The sequence below is a fragment of the Halichoeres trimaculatus genome, unplaced genomic scaffold (genome assembly GCF_033239565.1).
Source record: "Halichoeres trimaculatus isolate MK-OKI-2021-1 unplaced genomic scaffold, fHalTri1.1 fHalTri1_scaffold_3, whole genome shotgun sequence".
NCBI classification, from domain to species: Eukaryota; Metazoa; Chordata; class Actinopteri; order Labriformes; family Labridae; genus Halichoeres; species Halichoeres trimaculatus.
Window position 1 is genome coordinate 17,251,438 of NW_027437181.1, and position 16,243 is coordinate 17,267,680.

At 40.2% G+C, this 16,243-nt stretch overlaps 1 protein-coding gene across 3 annotated transcripts in view; it reads right to left on the reverse strand.

Annotated features, from left to right (window-relative positions):
• Positions 1–16,243, reverse strand: part of apba2b (amyloid beta (A4) precursor protein-binding, family A, member 2b) — a 63,667-nt gene that overhangs the window by 36,047 nt on the left and 11,377 nt on the right. For 2 of the 3 annotated variants that reach the window (XM_074665571.1, XM_074665569.1), the window contains exon 2: positions 12,340–12,390. The exons of the other annotated variant lie outside the window; for it this stretch is intronic. The gene's annotated coding sequence lies outside the window, so the exon portion shown is untranslated. The remainder of the gene's footprint in view (positions 1–12,339; positions 12,391–16,243) is intronic. 3 annotated transcript variants of the gene reach the window in all.

Consider the following 16,243-nt stretch of genomic DNA (forward strand, 5'->3'; position numbering starts at 1 on the left):
AGTAAATTTGAGCAGTATAAGGAAATATCTGGATGTCTGAAATACTCATTAAGTGAAACTTTAAATTTAGTGATGCATGAAACAATCCAAGCTGCCTGCTACAATTCATCATCTTTATAAGGGTCAGCTCTGATCACGTGATGTTGTAAACGTTTAACTGTATAACATTAAACCACCCTCACAACACTTCCACACCATTAAACGCACGTTGATGTACTGTGTAATAACCTGACCACAATGAGTGATGCTGCTTGTAAATAAGGGGAAAAAAGGCACAATCAGAGAGAGACGGAGCGAGAAAATGAGTTTTCCTCTCAGCTGTCTCATTGAGATTCTGCGTTTGTTCTCCCGGCAGCCTCCCACTTGCCTCAGGACGACAACAACAAGGGAGCGCAGGGGACAGGAAGAGGAGGAAAATGCAAGGACTTGGTGAGCAGCAGGAGTGGCAAAGGACCACAGAACGCATTGCTCGCTCCTCCGCCATTCTGCCTGCCAATGTCCATCTCACCACTTCCAAGCACACCACAGACACACCCTCCTCCTTCACCCTTGACTGTTACCATAGCAACCCTTTGTTTTCCAGCACATTCTCTCAGAGGACAGTCTCAGCCAATCGTCAAATCACCCTTTCTAGACACCAAACACACACGCTTGCCCACACTATTCAAACAATGCTACTGTGCTAATGTGGCCTTTTTATAGCGCTTTTGGAAACATAAGAAACAGCTTCTCCTTTGGTGTCAGCTGCTTTGAGTGAATTCACTCGTCAAGAAAAATGGAGGCAGAATGAATCCACCAGATGGACATTTTTCTTTCTGAGTGGGCAAGCATCAATGGGCCACGTTTTCTAGCTCCAAGCAAGAAATGTCCATAAAGACTTGGTGGTGTAAAATGGTTTACAAAACAAGCATTAAGGACAAGGAGACCTTTGCCAGAAAACTGAGGGAACTTCACTTCAAACAATCAAAACACCATCAAATTTCATGCCTTGATAAATCTGGTGACAATACAGCCCTTTACTTTTTATCTTGTGCTTTACACTCTCTAGCCTGTGATCTGCAGAGATGTTGACGTCAGTAAGTCCACTTTGGGAAAGAAACTGTTTAAATGAAATGCGAAAATACAAAGACACAATGTTATCTTATTCTTGTGCTGAATTGTGTGCTCCTTCTATCTCACAGAGACATTAATACAATATATCTACCTATAAACAAAGTTGAGAAGGTCACCAGGGAGGGAGAGGTTGTAAAGAGCTCTCTGCTATTTGCTGCAGTTGTCTCTTACTCTGTGTAGGTAATAAATACAACTTACTCTGGGCCAGGTGTGCAGTTACTGTCCTGATTGTCAGATCACTCCACCAGCTGACTGCTCTGCAAAGCTCACCTCAGGTCTTAAAACTCACAAAACCAAAAATTAGTGATGAATCCAAAATGAAAGAATTTTATCTTGTTTGATTTGCCTACATGGACAAATCTGTTTGCCCTCAAAGTTAAAAAAAGAAGAAAAACAAAAACCTATCTTGATTATCTTAATAAATGAGCACAAACACTCTGTGTTTTTATACTTGCTGCAAGTGACTTTAACTATTCCCTGAAAGCAAACTATCACCCAGTTTAATCAGCTGTGTGGACACATTCTTCAGTTTTATGCTCTGATGCTGGACAGGTGGCACATGGGGCTTGGTTGGCCTACATTTGAAAAGGGAACATGACATAATCTCTAAAGTTTGCCTGGCGACAAGCCTGGCTAGCTAAACACGGCTAAATGGCCCCAGAGGGAGAAGGATACTGGGGCGATTTCACAGAGTTTAATTGAAGCTGAGTTTGGCTACTAATAAAAGGCAGCGAGTGAGAGTGTGAGAAATACGCAAAGATAAGGCTTTTTTTTGTATTTTACACAGGGTAATTCATTGAGGTAAAACAGTTAAGACAGTCACCTATAAACTGTTGAGACCACCACTGCTGTTAACACATCAGCATGAGGGAAAGCATTTTTCAAAATGAGAAATCGTCCCACATCTTCTCTTGAAACAAGGTGACAACAAAATAAAATGTATTAATCCTGTATCCAGAAAAAGGCAAGGTAGTTAAGATAATAGAGATGCTAATAAACGTCTTTTGTTTGTCCCACGGAAATTAATGTGTAACTAAAACCTTCACATTTTGTTTTTGTTTTGAGGGGATTAGTCTTTTTTCCCAAGTTCACACAAAACAGGATTATCTTGTGTCTAATGATTTTGTGGTGGTACTTATTCTTTTACCAGTAAATCATCACATAACAATGGCCATCATTTGAAAACACAGTCATTATTTCCACTCAAAAATGCATTCATTAACTTTTATTCAGATACAAGAAGCACACATTTCTGACATGTTGTTGCAGTATGCAAAAATCTACCAATCAACCCGGAGGCTTTAGAAGAGCTGGTAAATTAAAAAGGGGTAAAAAAAAGAAAAGTTAAAATAGATTTTGTACTTTATACAAGACAAATACTTTTGATTCAATCACATTTCTGAAACCAAAACTCTCAGCACACCATGCTTATACCATTGCTTATCGAACAATATACACCATTCCTTATAGAACAAAGTTGAATATCTTTTAATTTGGTGAATTTTTCTAACTTTATCAAAGCTGTTGAGGCCGCTCTAGTTGACTGTTTTCAGCAGCAGACTTCACAGGAAATCTTGTCTTGGCTGTATTGTGTTTGAGACAATGCCAACCTCTTTACAAAGATTTAAAAAATGGAGGAATAATTATTTCCTGATTTGTAACTCTTTTTCCCCACCCCAGCATATGCATTATATATATATATATATATATATATATATATATATATATATATATATATATATATATATATATATATATATATATATATATATATATATATATATATATATATATATATATATATATATATATATATATGCTGGGGTGGGGAAAAAGAGTTGCTCCCTGGCTCACACAATTGTCCACCGGATTCTTGAGTCTGAGGTCCTTTACAATCCTGCTTCTCACTGACCTCTCTCAACAAACAGCTCACTCTAACCCCCAATCCTTGTCAACTTTTAATCAACAGCACTTATTTCTCAGGGGCCTTTCATCTAATAGCCGGTGTCAAGTCCTTTCACACTGAAACAGCAGCAGCGGCTTGAAACTGCCCAATCAGGTGAGCTCTTTATAACTACAGGCTTAAATGGACACTTGACAGCTGCCTCATGATTGCATTTAGACCGGACAATACAAAGCTATATAAGAGCCTGTGCTGACATCAGACACATAAAGAACAGGGTGTTTCTTCCTCCCACAGAGCTGTCTTCCACATTGACAGAATCCTCAGAAAATGTTAATAATATTCATTGAATGCAGTGATGGTCATTGTATTCAGTTGACAGCACAGAACAGAGCACGCAATATTGGGCTAGGAAATATCCCCTTATCTTGTCGAGAGACAGACAGACAGACACAGTGGTAACGGCCCAGTCCACTAATGCAGTTTGGTTGCAGGCACATGAAATAACTTCTGGGTTCGGTCAATCACACAAGCCCTCGGGGAAAACGGGAGGAAAATATTCATCAGGTTTCACACACACACACACACACACACACTGTGGTACACACTCCATCAACCCTAGCCTGAATTTCCCACATCTATATATACACACGTCGGAGCCAAATGCATTTGAAAATGCCTTGGAAACAACAGACCAAAGTGTTGACTGTTATTAACTGTAAATTGAAAACAAAGCATGCTTTCCCATTTTCATGTATCCAACATTCCTGTGCCCTTGAGAAATATAATATGGCTGAATGTCTGGCTCTTCTTTGCTTTGCAGTGATGTGATTTGCAAGACCATCCTGCACAGGTCTGCACATCCCGAAACAGACCATGAGAGCGTGCACTGTGCAAAGCTTTGTGAGAGTTTTGTTTGGTTTCAGTATCACTGCTGGCCAGCTGACAGGCTGAGGATTAATCACACAAACAGCGCCTGCACGGCCACACAGAGGAGCAGCACCACTTCTAATGAGAACAAAAGACAGATGGACACTAAGAGGCTGGGGTTTGATTATCAGTCCAGTCCACATTGCGTAATCATCTATGTATGCATGAATATGTGCGTGTCTATTAGGCCTGTGTCGTGGTGCTAACTGTTGACACAGTGGATCTTTTTTGTTGTGTTTCACTACCACAGTGTGGTACATTCATTTGTGTGTGTGTGCATGTGTGAAATCGTCACATCAATCTCGCTGAAGCAGTGGCAGGTTCAGAGGGGGTGTGTCACACCTCCCAGCACCCATGATGCTTTACTGAACCCAAGGGAAACACACAGAGTCAAGCTTGAGAGATTGAAATCTGCCCACCTCCACTCTCCTTACCAACACAAACCACACCCTCATATTGCAGGCGCAGCTCTAAATGTTCTGTCTCTAACTGTTCTTACAAACACTCGGACATCAAAACATGACTATGTCCATTCTTGTGTGTTGCATAAACTTAAATGTTTTTTCTCTTTTGAAGTGCATTTACTTTTGAGAAGAGAAAAGCCATCTGTGAGTCTCTTCATATCAACTATAAAGCTATGCTAATGAGGCTGGGGATCTTTTGTGGATGTGGAAGGTTGAAGAAAACAAGACGACAATATCAGAGTGTAGCACAGTCTGACAGAGAGACAGCGAGCCTGCTATGTAATAATGTATGATTCAAAGCTATTCTAAGATTGTGGATTGCTAAACCTAGATTTCTTTGGGGAAATCTGGCTCAGAGTGCTCAGTGGAAACTGTGCCAAGCAGGAATGCAGTTGGTGCCTGGGTTTGGTAATGAGGCTGGCTCCTGCTCAGTGTTATACCTCGACAAGGTGGGAGAACATGGATCTGTTCTGACTTGGCGTCATCACATTGCATCTGTTCTGTTTGCTGTGGTTTGGTACGTGTCAGTGTCAAGGCGGCACAGACAAGCTCATAGAGTGGCGGTGATCACTGTGTTCTCTACTGAGATACATCTTTAATTTTACTTTTCTCTTTCTCTCTCTGGATCCCAACAAACCAAAATAGTATTAAATCAAGATCTTAATAGCTCTTGGTAGGAGTGAGGATTTCATGCCAGTTACTGACCATAATCTACCACACATGACTTACAGCAAAAATCAGAGGTGTAGTCAGGCTACTTTTTTCCATGACATAAAGGTAGATTAAAATCATATAAAGTTGTAACTTGTTTCAGTCTTTCTCCATTTCTACTGGTAGTGTGCAATCAATAACCTTCTACTTGCAACATGCCTATTCTCTTTCAAGTGTCAAAAGTCAATTCAACATTCATTATTTTCAGAGGGAAAAAAGCAAAAGCAATGTGATTGTTCAAAAAGAGCAAAATTAATCTTCAGAGATAAAATGCAAGACTTTTAGGATTTTTTAGCAGAAGAAGTACTATCTTAATGAAAAGCCAACTCTCACTTATTTTATTATGATTACATAGGTTCCCTGGTATTAACTACTGTTATGTTTAAAGGAAGTTGGAGCTGAAGAGGACAACTGTTATGGCAGTTAACCTTAATGTCAGTGAAAGAGTTTAGATTGACAGCAGTGTTCTGTGAGAGCATGTAAGTCTGTCAGTCATACCTGATACCTATGACAGTGATCTGTACAAGATAGCATGCCTGTGACTGGCACTGAGCAGAGAGCCGGGTTGTGAGTGTGGTGAAGTTGGCAACAGGGGAGCTTTAGGAGAGCAATACAAGTCAGGTAGGTTTTAATATTTTGGGTTAAACTCAGGCAACAAAGCCTATTCAAACTAGAAAAGTCTCACAGCTTCACCAGTGTAAGACGTTACAATATTTAAAGATGTTATGAGGAGGATCCATTTTAAATGGGTTTCTTCGCCACCTTCTGGCCCGGAGTCTCAGGGCCGGTCCGTCCTACAGGTGAAGCAGTTTTCTGCCTGGGGCGCCAGGTGTGCTTAGGGCGCCGCCATTGGCCCTCACAAAAATAAAAAAATAAAAAAATTGTGGGCGCCCAGGTGCCCCCCTCCTTTTCTACACAATGAACAAATAAGCTAGAATAAATACACTTAGTATTTACAATATTTCATCTGGCCTGGCTGATGCACTTGAACAGAGACACAATGCTGCTGCTCGCTTGAGTGGGGGGGGTATGTCTCTGCACAACTGGCAACTGCAGCCCAATCAAGACGTGCGCGTCGATGTAATGTAAACACAACTACATGGTTGCCGCCGGGCATATCATATCAGGCAGACAGGTAGCATTCTTTAAAAATGAAGAGGCACAAGCCCTCAGGTGCGCAGGGCAGAAAACGGAGAAAAGAGGAGGAGGAAAGGAAAGCCCAATTAAGAGGTAAGCTATGTCAACAAAGCGCTGTTTTGCGTTTCTGTGTTATTTTAGGCTGATTGGCGCTAACGCTAGCATTAGCTAAGTATTAAAGCTAAAGGCAAAGCTACCTAGATAAGGCAATTTTAACAATTCTAACCCACCCAAATGCCAATCTCGCTGGGGCACCAAAATGTGTAGGACCGGCCCTGCGGTGTCTCACACAAACTGTCGTAAGGATGTGACTTTTAACCAGGCATGTGTTTGTTTTGAAACAAATTTGCTTTGTTCAAGTCAACTTTTTACTGGATACACCGCAAAGAGGTAAGGTATTTATCAGTACAGTTACATAGCGCTGTAGTAGCTACTGTAGCTGGCTAAATGTAGCGCTACTAGCAGTCCGGTGCTAGGATGTATCCGTAAGCTAATGTGGCTACAAGCAAACTGTTAGTACGTACAGTAGTTGAGTAGCCATCTGTAGTGCTATTGACAGCCCAGTGCTGTGAGACGTGTTGGTAATGTGTAACGTTGGTGAATCCTAGTTATATCCTGCCAGTCAAATATCAAGCAGAGGTAACGTAACCTCACTCTTCATTTTTTTGATAGACTCTCAAGTTTGAATAGACCACTGCAGAATAACTGTTGCATTTGGCTTTGAATGAACATTACCACAAACAGTTTAGGTCTGTTAGCCTTTAGCTCAGGCCATATCACTCTCCCATTAAACTTTCCTCTGCTCTTCTGTCCTGTTTCTGTTGGACAGTTAGGCTCCTGTGTCCAACATCACAACAAAATTTGTCACAGAAATTGTTTTCAGCAGAGAAAAACACAGATGTCTCCTCTCATTTCTAAACTTCGTCAGCAAGTGTGGTGTTGTTATAGAGACTTAGATGTGCCGTGAATCAGTCCAGTGTTGCTTGACCCGATCAAAAAAAATTCAAAGTAGCATTTTGGAATAACCTATAGTGGTGCTGATAATCTCATTTTAAACTGTGGATTACAATCAGGCTTATATCAAGAAAGGAGACTTTTTCAAGATCACTTTCAAACTCCTCACAGCCTTTTTAAGAATTGTAACAGAAAATAAAAAATTAAATCAATAAAAGAGAAATTAAAACAAGAAAGACTTATGAGGAGATGAAAGTTGGTCCTATAACTGTAAAGCCTACACATTAAAATAAAAACAGTGTGTGTAAACTGAAAGGTTTTATTGGCTTTCTGTCTTGTAGCAACGAGGCGTTAATAGTTTTATGCTCCCCAGGTTATCATATTGATGAGATAAAATTCAACACAACATTACAAGTGTTTTTTCAAAGAGTTATACACTTGCATAAAACAGTCATTTGAATAAATTGCATCTCATTTGTACAAAATAATAAATGGTTGCAATTAAAACAACTGAGTTGAGGAGGATGATTCTATTTTAATTGCATGTATGCATACACTAGATCTCTCCTCGGGAGATCTGTACCTTCATTTTAGAGTCAAATCTTCCTTTTGTGTTGTAGAGTAGAGGATAGAGTAAACTTTATTGTCCCCTAGGGGAAATTTGTCGTTGTTGTTGTTGTGTGTGTGTGTGTGTGTGTGTGTGTGTGTGTGTGTGTGTGTGTGTGTGTGTGTGTGTGTGTGTGTGTGTGTGTGTGTGTGTGTGTGTGTGTGTGTGTGTGCGTGTGTGTGTGTGTGTGTATTATCCACTATCTAGAATGTGGGTCTGAAGATATGTTGTAGACTTTTAAATCCCTTTCGCAGACTTGTGGGATTTTGAGCTGTTTACACCAAATTGACTTGACTTGGAGGCACAAAAACAAATTAATTGGCATGTTCATTTTATCTAAAAAGATTTTTTATAAAGAGGGTTGTGAGCTGTGGCTTTCAGTGTAAACTGAGGATAATGTTTTCACTGATGGTGTTTATGTTCCATCACTACATACAAATGGCTCACTGAGGGAGCTGTCATGCCTTTATCTCTTGTATTAAAAGGTCAGATCTGAGGAGAAATAAATCAATGCCAAAGATGGCAGCTTGTAGATACATTGCCTAAGTCATTTCACAGTGAAGGCCTGAGTAATTTCTCTATCCCCTGGGGTGCAGCCAGGGATCATAAGAGACGGGAGTGACAGAGGAGGGTCTAACACGGCTCAGCAGAGCTGGCTGACCAAACAGAGCAAACAGCAGCACTGATCCTATGATGACAGAAATCTGGATTATTGCAGCTCTCATTTGAATCCCCTTACATCACCTCACTCTGAATCTGTCTCTCTACTCTCCTCTGAAACTAAACTGCGGACCTTTCGCAAGTTAAATCCCCACATTAAGGGGCCTTGTGGATTAAGAGGCTGTCTTTCAACAGTGCAAGCACCTGCTGAGGTTACTGTAAGAACAAAACTGAACCACCATAGATCCTTTGGGAGGAAACACTATTACTCTGATGCCCCCTTGAAGATGTATCATAACAAACAGCCTTTTTTTGCACAAAAATATTGCTTGAATGCCCTCATAGTGGTTGTATCCTGGAAAGTTCAACAAATGTAGAATACACTTTAAGATTTCCCCTTATGTTTCCATAGTAAGTCATTACAGTCTATTCATATAGACTAAGTGTATGGTGAAAGAGCAAAACTCTATTTGGGCTGGTTAATCTAGTGCAAAATCTAGACGCAAATTGAGGCACAAGGAACGAAAGGGTTGATTTTTGGTCAATCAATATTAATCACCAGAAAAAATAATTGCAGTGTCCTCTCCAAGCCTTTGAGTCTAGCTAGTCAGCACCTGGTGCTTTGCTTTTTAAAAGGCATATTCAACGAGCTGTGGAGATGTATGATTTTCTGTAGAGGATCTGCTCATGCCTGAAGTGCAAAGAGCAAAAAATTCACAGGAACACCGGGAGTCCACTTTAGCTCCTGAAGAAAAAAGGAATGAGAGGAAGTTGCATCCTCCATCGTCACCAGAAAGTTATCAGTAGTACCAATGTATAAGCGATGACCTAAGGAGATGTGTTTCTGTACAAGTTAAAAACATGCAATGTGCCTAAACCATGCATTGTAAAAATACTCCACTTCAGGGGGAGCAGAGGGATGAGAGACAAATGCTCTGTGTAAAATTTCCATTTGAACTGTTTTTGTTTATAGCCTCTTCAGAGAATCTCATACATTTATAGAAAGCTCATATTTTGTGCCCATGAGCTGGCAAATTTAACTCAACTGCATCAAGCAATTGAATTTCCATGCTACATTATGATGAAGACAAGGACACACATTCATACAGAGCCGTTATGCAGACTGTGGATTTTTTAAGCTCTCTGATAATTGTCATCTCTAGGGGAGGCAGAATGACAAAGAGGAGAATGAAGCAACAAATGATTCCTTACTCAGTCCATATCGTATGTAATGAAAGATGAGTCTGACTCCATAACCTGGCATCAAATCATCTCATGACTTAGGGTTAGCTATCAGTTCATTCTCAGTGCGGTATCACACAGCCAATGTACACATTTTGTTGATTTATGACAAGATGCAGGATTGCCAGATTTTCTGTCCTTGCCTTCATCTTCAAAGGATTTAATCAAAATAAGTGAAGCACAGCAGCCGGCAGACTGAGCTCACATCCTGCACTGCACTCGATGACTCAAAATTCAAATGCAGCAATCCCCAAAACTAGTCTAGCGCTAAAATTCTCTGAATGAATCATAACAGCCATGGATTTCCCATATCAGTGACATGCAGAAGGATGGAGACCTATTTTAAGGCTGATTACAGACACACCAAAGTGTGAGTTATGGTCGTGAAGTCACAGTTCCTTTCAAACGGCATTGTGGGTCACAGTCTGAAAGCCTGAACAAACACTTCTGTTCTGCATGGCATCAGTTTTGAGAAAAGGTTGATTTCAACATGAAGGGTAAACATGAGAAGGGCAGACATGTGGATGGAGTTGGTAGATGATGGATGATATTGGAGGGACTACAATAAGAGCGTATGTGAGCGTCAGGATGATACAGGGCTCTATTAATTTTTCTTTCTGTCTAGGAGGATGGAGCTGTACCAGGGTGGATGAATATTCTAGCAGCGTATTAATAAATGATGAGGGGAGGCAGTGTTAGGGAGCTCACAACACGTTGGATTTCTCAACTTTTTTTTTTCTTTTTGTCTCCACCCTGTACAGTATGTCTTCGGTGGGATTCTCCCATGATGCTCTTTCCTTCTCCATCAGCTTATAAAGTGCCTGCCTCCTCACCACATCCCTCCACCATCTTCTCAGCCCTGACTTAGAAAACCCAGTGCTCCAATCAAATCAGTTTTACTTCAAACTTCATGGGCTTTTGCTTACACATTAACACATTAGATAAGTTCCATAACAACAGCCTTTGGCCCCGTGTACACGTCTATGTTTCATCTGAAAATGCTGAAACGCAGTGAAAAAATGTGCGTTAACAAGGAAACGCTGAGGGACTTAAAACTCTGTAGTAAGCATTCCAGGCCTGCAGGTGGTGCTAAAACTGTCTTGTCCAGACGCAGCTTTTGGTAGGTCTCCACCAAAGTGGAGTTGAGCCGATCATCTGGCGTACTGGGGAAAACTAAGTGCAAAAGTGGTGCAACAGATGCACATTTTGTATGAAGACAGTCAGCAGATACAGTAGATTGAGCAGCACAAGCACAACATGGTGGTTCGTGAGGATCGTGACAACGGTACGGTTGTCCTGTTGCATGGCGCAAAGCAGAGTGTGACGTCATTGTTTCCACTGAAAATGCTACTGTTTACACGGCAACAGTGTCGGCAGCATTTCAGAAAAATCCCACTTCAGAGGCCGTTTTCATAAGTTAGCATTTTAGGTCGGCTGAAATGTCGTTTCCATGTACACCAGAGGCTGAAACACAACAAAACACAGCCTTAAGATTACAAACATGGCATGATATTGGTAATATCTGTAATAGTTTGTTGTTCTAATAACAGCAAGTGTGACATTGGTCCTTTTACCCTTAAGCACAAAAATATGAATACAGTGCGAAGTGTTTAAATGGCAAGTGTGACATTGGTTCTTTTACCCTTAAGCACAAAAAATATGAATACAGTGCTAAGTGTTTAAATGGCTCTTGATAAAGCTCCACAGCCAGTGACCATGGCTTATAACAGACGCATTTTGTTTTTGCGTCAGAGACAAGAAAAAACAGAAATTTCAAGGCCTCTATACTTGTAGATTCTGATGCAGTGATGTTACGAAGCCTTCAAACTGTAAACTTGAGGCTACACATGCACACACTTGGATATGCACACACAGGCCTCTCTATCCTTCTGGCTCCCAGCGTACAGTGTTACCAATTGCCTTTGTTTGACCACCGTAACTTCTTCTGTTGCTGATCATAGTCATAACGGCTTCACTTCATCAGGCCACCTCTGTGACAGTTTTATTGAAGGTATAGTGCACTGGAGGTGGAGAAACATATTTAAAGATAGTGCAAAAATAAATGGGTAAAGTAAAATACTGATAATGTATGAATACAGCAAACACTTAGCAGCATTAGTGTTGGGGTAGGAAGTTTTTAATTACTATAATTATAATTAGCGCTATTAAAACTGAACTAACACTGTCAGTGATAAAGAGGCTACAGATACAGGCTTAAACATTACCTTATACTCTAAAAGAAGTCATCTTCAACCTTTCATAATAAACCTCCACATTTAAAAGTCTCTTAACTCTTAAAAACTTTTGGAACATTATTTTACACATCTTTTCATTTTATGTTTCTATACCACGATGGCATAACTACACTCCTGGGCCAAGAGGTCATTACGTCTGACTGGCTCAGGGCCAGACACAACGGTTTTGATTGCACTGGTACCTAAAACATCAAACACAGGAGAGAGGTTGTTCGGCATGTTTTGTGTACGTTTCAAAGTCCAAGCTACGATTTCAGAAAACTTGACCATTTGTTGAAGTGACACTTTCAGAATCCTCCCCTCCACTTTGCAATGCACTGTTGAACTGTGATAGTGTGCAAAGGCTGAGTGCAGCAAACTTACTGATATCTGTAGGTAGACAGAGCAGCTCTACTGTTTGCTCCAGGCGATGACCTAAAAAAACAAAAGGAGCGAGAGTGTCAAACTGAGCATCAAACTGACAACCCACATGAAAGACTCTGTGTTCAGAGTGAAGACTGAGCTTTAATGGCTTTCTCCTGACAGAATGTGCAGCAGGTACGAGCAGCTATGATGAGAGTATGAACTTGTGCATTAGTGTGTTGACCTGATTAAAATTTAGACAGGTTACTGCAGAGAGAAGTGCTATTTTAGAGGGCTGGGTTAAAACAGGAAGAGAAGCTTTGTGGGAAAATATCGAAACATGACACTATTGGCTAGTGTTATTTTACTCTTAGATGAGGGTCCAAACTTAACACAAAGGCCTTAGCAGTTGCACTTTGTCAGGTGCAAAATGCATTGCAAATTCAGTAAAAACTACTCTGACATATATGAATAACAAATATAAAGTATGATCTTTTCACAAAAGTTGTACAGAAAGTGTAGATTACAACTACTCAACACCAAACAAGAGTCAATGGCAGAATGAGCTGTTTGGCATTGGCAGAGAAGATGTGGCAGTTTTTTTTAGGGGTGCAACCCACTTACTCCACTCTGTTTTTCATCCCGCAAATGCATGTACCTCACAAATGTGGCACCATTTTAATGAAAATAAACAGGCTTTCCAACAGGGCACAATTTATTGAGTTATTGCCAAGAAGCTGTTACATAAATAATATATTAAACACACATTGCCTTCCCTTTTGTGCTAAGTTTATGTTAAGAAGTGGTTAAGACTGAGATGAGGCCACATCAGAGCAAAAGGCACATAACACAATTTTAGGACTGATGTCAGAGAAACCCAAGTGCCCAAAAACCTTACTGCAGTACTTCACCATCTGCCGCTAAGCCAGGGCCACATGTCACATCACATCCACACATCCTGAGCCCCCCCTCTCATGACAGCCTCAAGTTGCTGTCCCCTCACAGCAGAGGGATCAGATCAAACAGGTATCACACCAGCAGCATACACACTGCTGATGGCAGTATGATAGGTCTTTTACAACAGCCAGTGGGTTGAAGTGGTGAAGACAGGAGATGGAAATGGTAGGTGTGAGATGCCAAATGCTGCTGTGTGTCAAACAGGGCTGCAGAGTTACACTATGGGGTAAAAGGTAACATTTATCTGTAGCATTCACTTAATAAAGCAACATCCCAAGTTGATTTACACTTAATTCTAACCTACAGTGTTGAATAAAAAAGTTAAACCATATTAGGTCACAATATCTTGTTCACTTATGTTGAACGGTTTATTCATTTGGTCAATATGTGCAATACTTTAACTCGTGCAATAATATAATGCAGTACTATCAATATACAACTCAATTTTCACTTGTCTAATAACTCTTATTAACTCATCTTGTTAGTTTCAGCACTTTTTTTCTGCATTTGACTTAACTTTGACACTTTGTATTTTGGATATCCACACTGACAATTTGTATTACTCACTAAGACACTTTTACTATGTATTTTTTTCATTATTTACTTACTAACAGCTTGTATCAGGGGTAAGGGGGGTATTCACAGACAACTTGACCCACTAACACCTTCAGGCAATTTAGAGTGACCAATTAACATAATGAGCATATTTCTGGACTGTGAGAGAAAGACAGAGCAGCCGCGGGGGGGGGGCAAACACAGGGAGAACATGCCGCCTCCACACAGAAAGGCCCCAGACAGGATTTGACACAGGAACCTTTTTGCTGTCTTGCTGGAAGTGCTTACCACTGCACCACTGTGCAGCCCAATTATTTTTGCCCTAATTCTTCATTTTAATATTCTTATAATTGTTTTAATGTTATTGCTATAGATGGAGCAAATTAGGAATAGCAAAGGGGGGCTGTTTAAAAGTAGCTGGGGGCATTCACATGGGTGGTTAGCTGGGGGGAGAAGAAACACAGGAAATATTCCTACAGTTTACCTTAAAGAAAACAGAGAAATTTTCTCCACAGTAATGTCCACTTTTGCTCTCCAACAGCTTTTTAATCTTTATGTCTTATTCAGTAAGTTTCTCCAAACCCTGCTCAAGAGCTCTGTCATTGTCCTGCACAGTGTTCTGATGAGTGAGGAGGGACTGATGGTTGGCTTTCTACTCCTCCCACTGCAGTTGTTGGTGTGTTAACCAGTTGTGTTGGACTTTTTTTCCCCTTCATTTGTTACATTTTACTACTTCAGTTGTAATTTTTTACCAAGACAGCTCTGCTTCTGGATGGTCTGTTCTTCAATCTTGTCACGGACCTTTTTCTGCATGTCCAATTCAGAGATTATCTTCTGCAAAAGCTGAAGCTGCAAGTCCTGCATCTCTATGTCTTGCTCTGGCTTAGCTTGTGTAGCTATGCTATTAGCTGCATCCCTGCAGCTATAGCAATATTTTTCTTTATACGCTGTGTGTTGTTCTCTGCCTTCCCTGTTTTTAACTGCTCAGACTTCGGCTCATGAACAGAGATCACTTCTGGCTTCAGCTGAGACCCTTGTTCGTTACAGGCTTTAGCTGGTTAATAATAAGAAGAATAACTCACATAAAGATCCTGTCTATCTTTAAAAAGTACAGGACTGAATTGATAAAATATCCATTGGATTATTTGTTTTGTCTGGTTAAAATTACAATAGCTAAACTATTATTCAAAACATAAAATGCTGAATGAAAGCTACCAACAGGAACCTTAAATAAATATGTTCATGGTGACCTCTGTTAACAACCTTGTATCTTTTATCTTTTTGTTGCTTTTGTCCTGAACATGTTTTAGTGTTTCGATGAAAATTTTCATGCCTTTCTGTTAACAGTCACTCAATGTGAATCGTTGCTGTGTAAAATGTAAACAAAAGCTGTTTCAGCAGCATGCCATTAATCACTTCTCAGATACACATCTGGTGGAAGCACTGACTGATGGAATCAAAGTATAGAAGTAGAAACAGTGATATCATTTCTTATGGTCTTGTCTGAATCCAAGGACCATTTGTATTTCAATGATAAAACAAAAACACAGGAACTACTCGTTCCTTTAATATAGGTTCCTTAATCCTAAATGACAAAAAATGGATGAGGACTTGTTTTCTGACTTCCAATCCTACGCTCATGTCAAAAATGGAAAGGGGCTATCAAGTGCCCACCTTGTATCCCATCCTTTTCTTCCAGATTGGCACTTCTACAACATAGTATGAACCAAGTGGCAACCTACAAAAAAAAATTGAAACAAAGTGGGAGTAGTGCTTTAAGTTTTATTTGTTTTATGAATGAATTGGTACTGGCTACTCTTGACTACAAATGATACACTGAGGTCTGTTTATCACTTGTATAGAAAAGAAGTCTGTACGAATACACAACTTTTTTCATAACCCCCTGTGTTAAACCTCACATTTCATATGGCAGATACGTTTCAATTTACTGATGGCATCAACAGATCCCTACCACTAATGTTTGCATGTTAACAGAAACACATAAACATTTTTTTCAGTTAGCTACTGTATAATAACAGTATTCCCCCATCTTACCACTGCCATACTTCATTACAGTACCCCTCCTCCTGAATAAAGCCCTGAAGCTTGAGTTGGTCCCACAGGTCCAACTCACACTGCAGCACACTGCAGCTTTTAGGAACAAAACACTCAGCAGATCACAATTATGACCAACCCAAAGAGAAAATGATTCAAAGGGATGATGCTCAAGGCAGTCGTGCAATATCAGGCTATTGTTTGGCCACATGCATATTTCTTGCGATTAAATTATGCAAAATTTTGCTTTCATAACATTTCTGTCTACATATATTCTGATGGATAATTCAGTATTTCCATTCTTAGCTGATGATTTCTCCCTTTATGTCTGCCCTATTGTCTGTTCAATGTCACAGAT